General features: G+C 47.0%; 1 protein-coding gene across 7 annotated transcripts in view; it reads right to left on the bottom strand.

Moving 5' to 3' along the window:
• LOC126248617 (cAMP-regulated phosphoprotein 21) overlaps nt 1–14,982 on the bottom strand; it is a 1,051,584-nt gene that overhangs the window by 469,239 nt on the left and 567,363 nt on the right. Inside the window, exon 5 of one of the 7 annotated variants that reach the window (XM_049949777.1) lies at nt 14,797–14,883. The exons of the other annotated variants lie outside the window; for them this stretch is intronic. The gene's annotated coding sequence lies outside the window, so the exon portion shown is untranslated. The remainder of the gene's footprint in view (nt 1–14,796; nt 14,884–14,982) is intronic. 7 annotated transcript variants of the gene reach the window in all.

The following is a 14,982-nucleotide window of genomic DNA, read 5'->3' as shown; positions in this document are numbered from 1 at the left end:
AACATGGCGATGTGTAACGTAACTATGCCGGTGCGTGCGAAACGGCTTGCTGTAATCGAGCGTCGAATTCGTAGCGTTCGTTCACACATGGAGCAGTCTCTCCTGCAGCGTGACAATGCTAGGCCACACACGAGCACTTCGACATCTGCGACAGTGTGACGCCTTGGGTTCACTGTCATCTATAACTTACATACAGTCCCTAATTTGTCTATCGTTGCGAAGGTGACTCTGTTGAGAAATAAATATGTAGACATGAAGAATAACAATGAACAAACGCTTGTTTAATTTAGAAATCTGTAAGAGTTTTCACATAATAATTTCAGAGGCACTACTTTTCAGCGTGCTCTCGTAATATATGAGTCCGAAGGACGCAGTGCCCTGAAAACGAGGCACTGGCGACCCGTCACATTGTATAACAGAAAACATGCATATTCGTGGGAATGCAGTAAAATTTTATGATAAGAGTTAATGACAGACTGAATAGTTGCTCTGAGCTTGCTACAAGAAATAAGCTGGGCAACGTGTGAAGGAAATGGGTACAAATAATTTTGAACCCCACTGTTCAGTTCTGACAATGGGTTACGTTATAATGCTTGAACTGAGTACTCTCTATCAGCTATGTAATATGGCCATAAAGACAGTTCTTTATTATCAGTATTTGCAATCGTAGAATTGGAAAATTTGTAAATACAATAACTTGTTATACTTTATATAAACATTTACACTTTGCACACCCATTCAACATGCGGAAGAAATGTCTAATTTAAGCAAAAGTTACATTGTATTTACGCATCTGTGAGCTTCTCGATCTTACATTCTACGCAGCGTCATATCGGATTTCAGTAGTTATAGATCGTAGACTTACTTTCAAACCCAAAAAAATCCAATAAACAAAAGGTTTTTATATTAATATTTGCAGTTTAATTTTTCCTTTTTGTTGCTGTAATACTTATTTTGTTTATACAATTTGGAATCCTTGCTCACGTACAACATATCTCCTTGGTAACCACATACTTTTTTTCTAATGATGCTTTCCCTACTTACTCTAAATGTGAAGAGTCGTGCATTTAACAGTTTTTCCTTCAGTAAGATAAATGTTTTCTGTTAAAACTCCGCTTTCGGTCCCTTCTCAAAGCACCACTTGTGTGTGCAGTTGTTACGTATCGTCAGAGTCTAAATCATTAGAAATGGACCAAAGGGTTGAGAAGGACCAGGATGGTGAATGAAAGCGATGGTTTCCTATTCCAAGTAACCACCCACGAATTCCAATAAACTGGTTTAGAAAAACGTGAAAATCTAAACCTCGACGGCCGGAAGGTGATATTAATCCTGTTCCTCCTGGCTGCAAGTCTAGTGATTAAGCATTGTGCCACATCGGATTGCGTGTAATTGTTAGATCAAGAGCTGGACTACACTTTTCTTGAGTTTGTGACGTGTCCCAATCGATTTTGCTAGACGACGATCGAGTTCAGCCTTATCGCCGGTAGGAGAGTTGTGGACACATGCCACGTGGCGGACATTTTCTTAAGCAGCGCGCTGCAGAGAGAGCGTCAGAAGTTGCCGAACGAGGCGCGAGGTGGCGCGGTGGCTGTGGTGCCGGCAGTGGTCTGTGGCAGTGCGGAGGAAGCGCGACGTACCACCACTAAGCAAGCACTGCGCCCCAGATCAGACGCCCTGTTTTGGTGAGAAGGAGTGTTCGGACGACCTTGTGAAGTGCGGGGCGTTTTGTAGCAGCTTTGGACGACAGTTAATATGGTGAAGTGGGACAATGAACTGAGGGAGACTGTGCTGGGGTTGCGGCTCATTGTAACTGTTGTACAGTGCCTTGGCTGTAGCCCTTGAATTTTGAATTTGTGTTCTGCACATTCCAAGGTTCTAATTGACAGTGTTAATCTCACCTTACGGCCGCTTCAAGTGGTCATGGGTACATTTCTTTGCTAAGTTCTGGAATTCAGAAACAAGTTGTTTCGGCGCTGTAGATGTATTTAGCTGCCAACTTCAAGTTTGTAAAAATAGTTATAAGGCTGTTCTGGTTCCCTTTCATATTGTCCATTGGGGATATTGCAGCCGATAATATGCGCATGTTTGGAAGTGTATGCCATTTCAGTTATCTAATTTCACTTCTCTGTTCGTTGTAGAAACCTAATTATACTGTTCCCGTAGCAACATGGCCTGGGCCGGGTTCGACCACTCTTGTCCAGGCGATCGAGTAGTGCATTTTTGGTGCAGTTCTGTAATAGTGGTACTCGAATTTCCCGGGATTAAATTTTCTAAAAAATACTTCTTTTTCTGCTATGTATTTACACTCCTGGAAATGGAAAAATGAACACATTGACACCGGTGTGTCAGACCCACCATACTTGCTCCGGACACTGCGAGAGGGCTGTACAAGCAATGATCACACGCACGGCACAGCGGACACACCAGGAACCGCGGTGTTGGCCGTCGAATGGCGCCAGCTGCGCAGCATTTGTGCACCGCCGCCGTCAGTGTCAGCCAGTTTGCCGTGGCATACGGAGCTCCATCGCAGTCTTTAACACTGGTAGCATGCCGCGACAGCGTGGACGTGAACCGTATGTGCAGTTGACGGACTTTGAGCGAGGGCGTATAGTGGGCATGCGGGAGGCCGGGTGGACGTACCGCCGAATTGCTCAACACGTGGGGCGTGAGGTCTCCACAGTACATCGATGTTGTCGCCAGTGGTCGGCGGAAGGTGCACGTGCCCGTCGACCTGGGACCGGACCGCAGCGACGCACGGATGCACGCCAAGACCGTAGGATCCTACGCAGTGCCGTAGGGGACCGCACCGCCACTTCCCAGCAAATTAGGGACACTGTTGCTCCTGGGGTATCGGCGAGGACCATTCGCAACCGTCTCCATGAAGCTGGGCTACGGTCCCAAACACCGTTAGGCCGTCTTCCGCTCACACCCCAACATCGTGCAGCCCGCCTCAAGTGGTGTCGCGACAGGCGTGAATGGAGGGACGAATGGAGACGTGTCGTCTTCAGCGATGAGAGTCGCTTCTGCCTTGGTGCCAATGATGGTCGTATGCGTGTTTGGCGCCGTGCAGGTGAGTGCCACAATCAGGACTGCATACGACCGAGGCACACAGGGCCAACACCCGGCATCATGATGTGGGGAGCGATCTCCTACACTGGCCGTACACCACTGGTGATCGTCGAGGGGACACTGAATAGTGCACGGTACATCCAAACCGTCATCGAACCCATCGTTCTACCATTCCTAGACCGGCAAGGGCACCTGCTGTTCCAACAGGACAATGCACGTCCGCATGTATCCCGTGCCACCCAACGTGCTCTAGAAGGTGTAAGTCAACTACCCTGGCCAGCAAGATCTCCGGATCTGTCCCCCATTGAGCATGTTTGGGACTGGATGAAGCGTCGTCTCACGCGGTCTGCACGTCCAGCACGAACGCTGGTCCAACTGAGGCGCCAGGTGGAAATGGCATGGCAAGCCGTTCCACAGGACTACATCCAGCATCTCTACGATCGTCTCCATGGGAGAATAGCAGCCTGCATTGCTGCGAAAGGTGGCTATACACTGTACTAGTGCCGACATTGTGCATGCTCTGTTGCCTGTGTCTATGTGCCTGTGGTTCTGTCAGTGTGATCATGTGATGTATCTGACCCCAGGAATGTGTCAATAAAGTTTCCCCTTCCTGGGACAATGAATTCACGGTGTTCTTATTTCAATTTCCAGGAGTGTATTTAACGTCATGGAACTATTTGTCAGTGATTAGAAGTTTTGATTATTGCCAGTACATAATCCTTAGATTGGTATTCATGTAGCGTACTCGCTTCCCGCGCCCGGGTCCCGGGTTCGATACCCGGCGGGGTCAGGGATTTTCTCTGCCTCGTGATGACTGTTTGTTGTGTGATGTCCTTAGGTTACTTAGGTTTAAGTAGTTCTAAGTTCTAGGGGACTGATGACCATAGATGTTAAGTCCCATAGTGCTCAGAGCCATTTTAGCTATTCATGTGTTTTCTAAACTCTAATGTAAGGTGACTTCGTAAGCTTTACCAGAGTAATAAGTCTTAGAAAGCTCTTCGGGTTTGCTGCCGGCTCCTAAAATCAACTCGATTAAATATTTCGGCGATTCAGCTATTCGTCATCTTCAGGAGAATGTTGCTTCTGCTAATGAGTCCCGCTGAGAACTGATGCTTGGCTTTTTTTTTTTTATTGTATTTCAATGGCCCATTTGGGCGGCCTGGCAGCAGTATATGCGATTTTCTTCAGCCGAAAGACATTAATCATACAAAGGAAGACATTTGAAAGAACAGAAAGGAGAAAATATGGTTACATACACATAAAAACGGGGGAACAGTACGGAAGAAAACAGACAAAAAGGGGGCAACTGTAAAATGCAGATAAAAACCTTTCAAAATTAGCGCACACAAAACAAAACCACGCGCTGGATCATAAAAGTATCGACGGACAACGTAGCAAATAACAATCACTGACAATTACGCTATGTACAAGTCCCGCACACAATTAAAATCAAAGCTCTTTACACACATGAGAACAGCACAAAACTCAACACCGACGTAGTACACTGATGACGATGAGCAAACAGAGAGGATGTGCCAGGAGGATACAGACGAGGGAAGAGGGAAGAAGGGTGGGAGGGAGGAGAGGGGAGCAGGATGGAAGAAGGGAGGGAGGGGAGGAGAGGGGGGGAGAACGGAAGAAGAGAGGGAGGGGAGGAGTGGGGGAGAAGGGAAGATGGGAGGGAGGGGAGGAAAGGGGGGAGATGGGTGGGGGGCACGCCGAATAGGGTCAGGGAGGGAAGGATGTGGGAGGGAATCAGTCAAGCAGGGGTTGCAGCGACTTAGAGAGGGAAGGAGAAAACTCTGCTCTGGGAGAAGGAGGGGAGAGGAAAAAGGGGGCCATGGGGAGGCGGGGGGGGCGGGGACAAGGCCAGGTTACAGTTAAAAGGAAGTGTAGATGTCATGGCGAAGTTCAACATCTAGGAGGGGGAGGTGCTGGAAATTGCCCTGATGAAGGAGATGGAGGGTGTGGAGGTGGAAAGAGGGAGGTATACAGCGATAGAGGCTCGGCAATGGGTGGGGGGCAGAGAGGAAGGAGGGAACCGGATGGTGGGGGAATCAAGCCTGCAGACAGTGTAAAGGATGTGGAGACGTTGGAGGAAAAAGAGAAGGTGGGGGAAGGGGATGAGGTCATACAGGAGCTGTGTGGGGGGGATGGAAGGCAGATATGGAAGGCAAGGCAGAGCGCATAGCGTTTGAGGATTTGGAGGTCCTTGTAAAAGCTGGTGGGTACAGAGATCCAGGCAATGCTGGCATAACAGAGGACAGGATGGATGAGGGATTTGTAGGTGTGGAGGATGGTGGAAGAATGCAATCCCTATGTCTGATTCAAATGGCTCTGAGCACTATGGAACTTAACTTCTGAGGTCATCAGTCCCCTAGAACTTAGAACTACTTAAATCTAACTAACCTAAGGACATCACACACATCCATGCCCAAGGCAGGATTCGAACCTGCGACCATAGCGGTCGCGCGGTACCAGACTGTAGCGCGTAGAACCACTCGGCCACTCAGGCCGGCAATCCCCATGTCTCGCCAGACAGGAGTTTCAGGAGGAGGAGGCGGAAATGGGTTTTCTGCTGGATGGTCAGGAGGTGAGGGATCCAGGTGAGGTGACGGTCGAGGGTAAGGCCAAGGTATCCCAGGTTGGGTATTCTAGGCTGCAAATCGACGTCCTATATAGGCCTCCATACCATACATGGCACATGCTCTGCCCATCACAATTGCTGCCATCCAAGACTGGGCAGAAGGCGCCGCCCTTAATAGAACATCGGAGGCAACAATATATCGCACTCACAGCGGATTGTCAAACACTCGGACTGGCCGCACCAAGGACCGTGCTGTTTTGATGCAAGTTAGTACAGGATTCCACATCCTGATAAGAAGAAACCCTTGTCTCTATTAATTAAATTATTTGTCAACCTATTTTCAATTGCCTCTTTATAGCAATGTTCGAAAAACCAGAAGTGTTGGCAACTATCACAGTTTAGTCAAATTGCATACTCTGTCCCTCGTTTAAGCAATGTTCTGCTACCACCGATTTTTCCGGCTGTTGTAGTCTCATATGACGGTGATGTTCCACGTACCGGGAACTTCCTGACAGATTAAAACTGTGTACCAGACCGAGACGCGAACTCGGAACCTTTGCCTTTCGGGAGCAAGTGCTCTACCAACTGAGCTGCGCATACACGTCTCACGAGCCCTCCTGACATTTTCGTACATTCCAAACTTCACATAAGCTCGTCTGCGCATCTTGAAAATCTCATTCTGGAAACATCCGTCAGGCTGTGGCTAAGCCATGTCTCCACAATATCCTTTCTTCCAAGAGTGCTAGTTGTACAAGGTTTGCAGAAGAGCTTCTGTGAATCATGGAAGGTAGGATACGAGGTAGTGGCAGAATTGAAGCTGTCGGAGGGGTCACGAGTAGCGCTTAAGCAGCTCAGTTGGTAGGGCACTTGCCCACGAAATGCAAAGGTCCTGAGTTCGCGTCTAGGTCTGGCAAACAGTTTCAATCTGTCAGGAAGTTCCAGGTATGAGGAACATCACCATCATATGAGGCTACAATAGTCGGAAAAGTTGGCCGTAGCAGAAAATTGCTTGAACGAGGACACGGTAAGAAATTTGACGAAACTGTGATAGTTTCCACCACTTCTGGTTTGAAATTAGGCTGGCGCATAATTGACTTAATAGAGACAGTGGGCTTCCTCTTGGCAGGACGTTAAATCCTGTGCTAACCCGAATAAAAACAGCATGATCCTTGGTGCAGTCAGTCCAAGTGCTCGACAATCGTCTGTGAATGCGATATATCATTGCCGCCAGTGTTCTACTAAGGGCGACGCCACCTGCCCAGTCTTGGAGGGCAGCAACCGTGAGGGGCGGAGCATGCGCCATGTACGGTACGGGCCGAAGTGGCCGTGCGGTTAAAGGCGCTGCAGTCTGGAACCGCAAGACCGCTACGGTCGCAGGTTCGAATCCTGCCTCGAGCATGGATGTTTGTGATGTCCTTAGGTTAGTTAGGTTTAACTAGTTCTAAGTTCTAGGGGACTAATGACCTCAGCAGTTGAGTCCCATAGTGCTCAGAGCCATTTGAACCATTTGTACGGTACGGAGGCCTATATAGGACGTCGATTTGCAACCTGGCGTCATGCTCCTTCTTCTTCCTGACTGTCCTTGCCAATTTATACAATGTCATCCTCTCTACCGGCTTCTACCTTGACCTGTGGAACATTTCCTGCATCCTCTTATTCCTCAAACCCTACAAACCCCCTTCTGTCGCCTCTTCCTATCGTCCCATCTGCCTCACGTCCGTCTTCAGTAAGGTCTTCGAATCCATTGTCTCCCATCGTATCCATCAGCACCTCCATCAACACCACCTCCTCCCCCTTACCCAGTGTGTCTTCCGACCCGAAGACCAACTCCTTAACCTCGCCCACCTTCTCTCCCTCCAACAACTCCCGTCGCTCCGCCACTTTTGTTTCCCTCGACCTCCAAAATGCCTACGACCGCATATGGCATTCCAGTCTCCTCTTTAAACTTCTAACCTACGCCCTGCCTATCAGTTTTGTCCATCTGGTTGCTTCCTTCCTCTCACATCGTCCCTCCTATGTAACCCTCCATGACACCAACTTCTGTATCTTTTATCCCACTGCTGGCATCCCCCAGGGCTCCGTCCTTTCCCCTCTCTATCTCCTGTACCCCACCGACATGCCCAAGCCACCCCTACCTGTTCACCTCCTCCAATATGCTGATGACTCCGCCTTCCTGGCTCTCTATCCTACCCTTCAACGGTCCCAACACATCCTCCAAACCCATCTTGACCAGTTCACCACTTGGTGTAACCAGTGGTTCCTTTGTATCAACCCCTCCAAAACCCAGGCCATCATCATAGGCTGCACCACCCGCTCCTTCCATCTCTACGATTTCTACCTCACCATTTCTGGTCATCCCATCCAGCTCACTCCCACCCTGAGATACCTTGGCCTCACCCTCGATTTTCACCTCACCTGGACCCCTCATCTCCTGACCATCCAACAGAAAGCCCATACCTGCCTCTACCTCCAGAAACTCGTGTCTGGCCGGACATGGAGATTGCATCCTTCCACCATCCTCCACACCTACAAATCCCCCAACTGTCCTATCCTCTGTTATGCCAGCATTGCCTGGATCTCCGCCCCCACCCCCTGGTTTCCTCCTTCCTCTCCACTCCCCGCCCATTGCCGTGCTTCTATCACTGTATCCCTCCCTCTCTCCACCTCCACACACTCCACCATCTCCTTCATCAGGATTTCTGGCACCTCGCCACCCCCCCTCCCCCCCCGCATGTTGAACTTCGCCATGTCATCTACCCTTCCTTCCAACTGTAACCTGGCCTTGTTCCCCTCCCCCTCCCCAGGGCCCCCCTTTTCCCTTCCCCTCCTTCTCCCAGACTGGGTTTTCCTCCTTCCCCCCTGATAACCTGCATATCCTCCTGGACTTTTTCCCTCCCACATCCTTCCTTCCTCAGCCTCCTTTTTTGCGCCCCACCCCCCGCCCATCTCCCCCCTCTCCACCCCTCTCCCTCCCTTCTTCCCTTCTCCCTCGTCTCCATGCCCCTGGCAGATCCTCCCAGTTTGCTCATTATCATCAGTGTGGTCCTTCAGTGTTGTGTTTGGTGTTGTTCTCCCGTGACGTCAAGAGCTGTGATGTTAATTGTGTGCTGGAATTGTACGTAGTATTGCTGTCAGTGATTTTTATGTGCTATGCCGTCCATTAATACTTTTATGTTCTGGCCATACTTCGCCTTGTGTTCTTTTAACTGTCCCAGTGTGTGGTTATTTTGTGTCCGGTACTTTTTTATGGCTTTCTATCCCATTTTTACAGTCGCCCCCTTTTTGTCTGTTCTCATCCATAAAGTACCACCTTTTTATATCTACGTATGCCATATTTTCTCCTGTATGTTCTTTTAAATGTCTTCTTTTGTATAATTAATGTCTTTCGTCTGAAGATCAGTGCATATGCTGCTGCCAGCCCACCCCAGATGGGGCATTGAAATACAATAAAGGAAAAAAAGGAGCCTGGCATCAGTTCTCAGCGGGGCTCATCAGCAGAAGCAGCATTCTCCTAAAGATGGTGGACAGCTGAATCGCCGAAATACTGAATCGAGTTGATTTTAGGATCCGGCAGCAAACTCGAAGAGGCTTTCAAGACTTCATACGCTGGGAAAGCTTACAAAGTCACCTTACATTAAAGTTTAGAAACCACACAAAAAGCAATGTAAGGATTATGTACTGGCAATAATCAAAACTTCTAATCACTGACAAATAGCTCCATACCATTAAATAAATACATAGCACAAAAATAAATATTTCTAGACCCACTCGATCGCCTGGACAAGAGTGGTGCAACCAGCCCCAGGCCACATGCAATCACAAATAATACCATTCTACCACGGGAACCAATGCGCAGAGTATAATTAGGTTTCTACAACGAACCGAGAAGTGAAATTATTTAATTGAAATGACATTCACATCCAAACGTGCGCTTATTATTGGCTGCAATATGCTCAATGGACAGCAACAAAGGGAACCATATCCGTCTTATCATTATTTTTATAAGTTTAAATTGGCGGCTAAATATATCCACGCTACCAAAACAACTTATTTGCGAATTTCAAAACTTAGCAAAGAAATGTGGAATGTCCAGGACACAAATTTAAAATTCAAGGACTTCAGCCAAGGCGCTGTACAACATTTATAATGTGCCGCTTCCCCAGCACAGTACCCCATAGTTCATTGTCCCACCTCACCATATTAAGTGTCGTTCAAAGCTGCTAAGGACGCCCCGCATTTCACAAGGACGTCCGCACGCTCCATGCCACCGAAACAAGGCGTCTCATCTGGAGCGCAATCCTCGCTTAGTGGTGGTACGTCGCGCTTCCTCCGCACTGCCACAGACCACTGCCGGCACCACAGTCACCGCGCCACCTAGTGCTTTGTTCGGCAACTTCTGACGCTCTCTCTGCAGAGCGCTGCTTAAGAAACCTCCGCCACGGGGCATGTGTCCACAACTCTCCTACTAGCGATGTCACTGATCTTGATCGTGGTAAAGCAAAATCGCTTGGGACACATCAGTTTGGTTCTCTCGTCGCAGTAGGTGTTCTGCGGATGTAATGATCCCTTTCTATCTGTGTACAGGGTGAGACAATACACTGGTTAAACCACAGGACTCGTATTCTGGATTAACGGGGTACAAATTCTCAACCAGTAATACAGATTTAGGTTTTCCGTGGTTTTCCTATATAGATTAAGGCGAATACTGGGATGTTTCTTTCAAAATATCACAGATTACCTCGTTCTCCATCAGTATTCAATACGTTTACGTGCCTCATCTGCAGGGTGTTCGGAAATTCCCATTACAGATTTCTAGGACATGTATAGGGGTCTGAGTGGGTAACATTTTGATCTGGAGCCCATGACCGGAAACTTACTGTTTCCGTGCTACAACCATTTGAAAGCATGTTGGTAACGCGACCAGTTTTACAAGTAATTGATTGGGCTTGACGCAGTAAAAATGGTTCAAATGGCTCTGAGCACTATGGGACTCAACTTCTGAGGTCATTAGTCCCCTAGAACTTAGAACTAGTTAAACCTAACTAACCTAAGGACATCACAAACATCCATGCCCGAGGCAGGATTCGAACCTGCGACCGTAGCGGTCTTGCGGTTCCAGACTGCAGCGCCTTCAACCGCACGGCCACTTCGGCCGGCTTGACGCAGTACATCACTTGTTTTACAGCTCCACTGATTAATAGTCAAAGGAATTGTTCGTGCACTCGTTGAAGGGCTCTCCTTAACGTGATGCAGTACAGCTTTTGCCAAATTGGGCGTATTTCGTGTCCTTGGAGCGCCACAGTTACGACTGCTAACAGTGAAGATACCCTTTCACGGAGCCATTGCGTAGTTGTTGCGTAAAGGGTATGCGATGGAGTCGGACTTTGTGGAGAACGATCTCGATGAAGAAAACGAGTAGGTCTTCCATTACTGTTAGCTTGGCCATTCCGCAAACATGTACCTAACGATGTTGCCCTAACACTCAAAGACGCGTGAATTAAGCTCGAACCGGGTCAGAGAGGTAGGATAGACGTCTAATTATATCAGCTATTCGACTTAACCGCCCAACACCAGGACTATCCTGTTGCATACCTACCTATCAGACTTGTTCATAAACGGTTGTGGAAGGAAGCGGTACGTTTCCGCATATGGGTTCCTATTCAGAATATTATGCACTCACTATCCTCTACAAGTCCCTCAAGTTTGTAACGGATATTTCAGAACACCCTGTATAATGATTACAACACTGACTGGCTGTCAACCATAATACCCCTTCGTTCTCAATAATGGTGTCAGTTTTACTCTTTTCACAAGCAATCCAGTCCAGTACCTCAAAATATCGGATCGTATATGGAGATCTGTGGGCATGCATTCAGTTTACTGTCCAATCTTTGGATTCTGTAATAGTTTACGAAGCTGCATTACATGCAAATTTGCGATTTTTATTTTATGCCGACCCCATAGAAGACGAGAAAAGGCAAACAAAGAACCTTTCAACACTGGAAACTTCCGACCACCCCAAGCTGTCAAAAGCAACGACTGCTGCAAATTCCTCGGTTATTTTGTTTACCGTTTGTAGATATTTGATCGTATGGAATTTTCTTTCCCGAAATTGTACTGAATTTGGTTTGGTTCATTGAGTTCCCTGAATTCTGTATAACGCGCACATAACTGCATCTCCTACAGTTTTTCCATTGATTTGGGTAAATATATTCGTCAGTAAGACTTCGATTATGCAATACCTATGTAACCCCATTCCTTTAGATCAGTTTACGTATCTTTTCCTGTTCACGGAAAAATGTGAGAAAGGGACAATATTTTTTCCTCTCCGTAAAAGTCCTATTGTACACTAAGGTGATAAAAGTCATGGGATAGCGACATGCACATATACAGATGGCGGTAATATCGGGTACACAAGGTTTAAAAGAGCAGTCCATTAGCGGAGCTGTCATTTGTACTCACGTGATTCATGTGAAACGGTTTTCGACGTGATTTTGGCCGCGCTATCTGAGTTAACAGACTTTGAACGCGAAATGGCAGTTGGAGCTAGAAGCGTGGGACCCATTACTGAAATCGTTAGTGACTTCAATATTCCAAGGTCCAAGTTTCAACAGTGTGCCGAGACTACCAAATTTCAGACATTACCTGTCACCACGGACAACGCACTGCCCGACGGCCTTCACTTAACAACCTAGAGCAGCCGCGTTTGCGTAGAGTTGTCAGTGCTAATAAACTCTGCGTGAAATAACCGCGGAAATTAATGTGGGAGATACGACGAACGTATTCGTTAGGTCCGTGTGGCGAAATTTGGCGTTAATGGGCTACAACAGCTGACGAACGACGCGAGTGTCTTAGCTAACAGCACAACATCGCCTGCGGCGCCTCTCTTGGTCTCGTGACCATATCGGTTGGACCCTAGACGACTGGAAAATCATGGGCGGGTCAGATGAGCCTCGATTTCAGTTGACAAGAGCTAATGGTAGGGTTCTAATGCGACGCAGACCCCAAGCTGTCAACAAGGAACTGTGCAAGCTGCTGGTGGCTCAATACAGGTGTGGGTTGTGTTTACGTGAAACTGACTGGGTCCTTTGGTCTAACTGAACCGATCATTTACTGCAAATGGCTATGTTCGGCTACCTGGGTGCCATCTACAGCCATTCGTGGACTGGACTTCGGTGGACCACAACTGTTCGCGATTTGTTTGAACAACATTCTGGACAGTTAGAGCGAATGATTTGGCCATCCAGATCGCCCGACATGAATCCCATCGAACATTTATGGGTCATAATCAATAGATCAGTTCGTGTACGAAATCCTGCTCTGCAACACTTTTTTCAATTATGGACGGGTTTAGAGGCAGCATGACTCAATATATCCGCCATGGACGTCCAAGGACTTGTTGAGTCCATGCTTCGTCGAGCTACTACACTACGCTGGGAAAAAGGAGGTCCGAAACGAAATTAGGTCTCCTCTGACTTTTGTTACCTCAGTGTAAGCTATGTGATTCTGGCCGTTTCCTCATTTTGTACCTGTAATATTGAAAAAAAGTGTCATGGGTGAGGGAGCAACGGAGTGGTACACTGACAGCGTTGTGTACGAAGGATCCTTGTTATAAGTGACGAGTCATCTCCTCAACTGAAGTGAAGGCCCCCCAGCTGCGGTGCACAGGTTTACTCTGGAACTGCTTCAAAGCGCCCCTTGGCCAACCCAATTCCCCAATGGAGAACTGCTTTCAATATCTTTATGTATGATGGTCTACGAAATCAGTACGCTGTGCATCTAGAATCATAACGGGACTCAAAGGCTCCATAGTACATCCAAACCCTCCACCCACCCCCAAAAAATAGTCCTGTTTGCAATGCATTTGCAGATACTGAGAACTTTGAAAAACTGAGTTTTCGTATCCCTCATAAGTGGCAGCCATTCTTATTTCTGACGAAAAACGAGGCTCAGATGAAACTAATGTCCCCTGTTATCAGCTTTAGGAGGCTCAAAATGTCGAGGAAACAGTTCAAAAGAAAACACACAAACTGTCCCGGAAAAGTTTATTGTCCTTTTCTTCATCAGCTTAATTGTAATTTATTGCAGGCGTAACTTTTCTGCAAATGTGAAAGTTGCACTAGAACCGAAAATCTTTCCACAAATAAAGAGCATTGAACTGTGAATCTAAATGTGGACATAATTCTATCCAGAGCTATTAAAAATGTCGTTACATACAAAACGCTACACTGAGGAACACCATTTTCTTGTACAGAACGATTAGATAGGACGTCACCGACTCAATGTCTAACACTATGCGTAGAGAGGAGGTACTGGAAAAAAAGAAAAATTTTGTGTGTGTGTATGTATGTTGGTGTGTGAGTGAGTGAATGAGTGTGTGTGTGTGTGTGTGTGTGTGTGTGTGAGAGAGAGAGAGAGAGAGAGAGAGAGAGAGAGAGAGAAGGGAAACTTCTTCGGAAGTGTAATGCGTGAGGCTGTAATACGGCATTATACTTTCTCAGACTCGCAACAAGTACCTCTTAGGTACAGCAAAACTGTTTCATTTCTGCCTCTATCTGGGTCAATTTATCAATGGTGGAGCGATATATCCTGAACCCATGCAGTAAGCGATTTAGGAGATGTTTGGTTTCTGAGACAGAGAGAAGGCAGCGGTTGACCAACTGCTCCACTGTCTGTTGTACGCACCAAGTGGTGCAAAAACTTCAATTTCTGTTCTTACCAGGCTTCAGGAGAGGAGTTAATGTTTTTAGATTCAATATTTTACGAAATTATCTTGTTTCCCACAATACGCGAAAGCATTCGAATAGGATGTTGTTCTTAGCAAAATTTCGTAATAGGTAGTGGCCTTGTGCTGCATCACTTACCGCAGAAAATACTTCATGAAGAAGGTGGCATTATAAACCTAATTATTGGTTGAAGTGAAGTCCGAACAGTCCCTCTCAACAGATGCTGGTTCTAAATGGAGACGTAATGCTCCGCCATGGTGTAGAAATGTTTTCTTTTCTGACCTATTCCCGTTAAAGCATTAATATGGCTCTTTGCACCTCTTCATGAAATCCTGATGGCAACCGGTAATTGCATTGTGTTAGTAAAATATTTTACGATATTCAGGGACATTGTCATGTTCCCATCTTGTTCACCTTGATTAATGGACGTTTTATTCTCACCATGGGGAAGTTTGCGACGTTATCCGCAGTGGGCTGGCAGCAAATTCTACAGACAACCACCTGCGAAGATATAACTTTAGGTAAGCTATATAAATATTTTTCCTTTTTAATTTTGTTTTATATATTCAGTAACAAATGCCAGTTCATTTAAATATTATA

This window comes from Schistocerca nitens, chromosome 3 (genome assembly GCF_023898315.1).
Source record: "Schistocerca nitens isolate TAMUIC-IGC-003100 chromosome 3, iqSchNite1.1, whole genome shotgun sequence".
Classification (NCBI taxonomy): domain Eukaryota; kingdom Metazoa; phylum Arthropoda; class Insecta; order Orthoptera; family Acrididae; genus Schistocerca; species Schistocerca nitens.
This window is presented reverse-complemented; position numbering and strand designations above follow the sequence as displayed.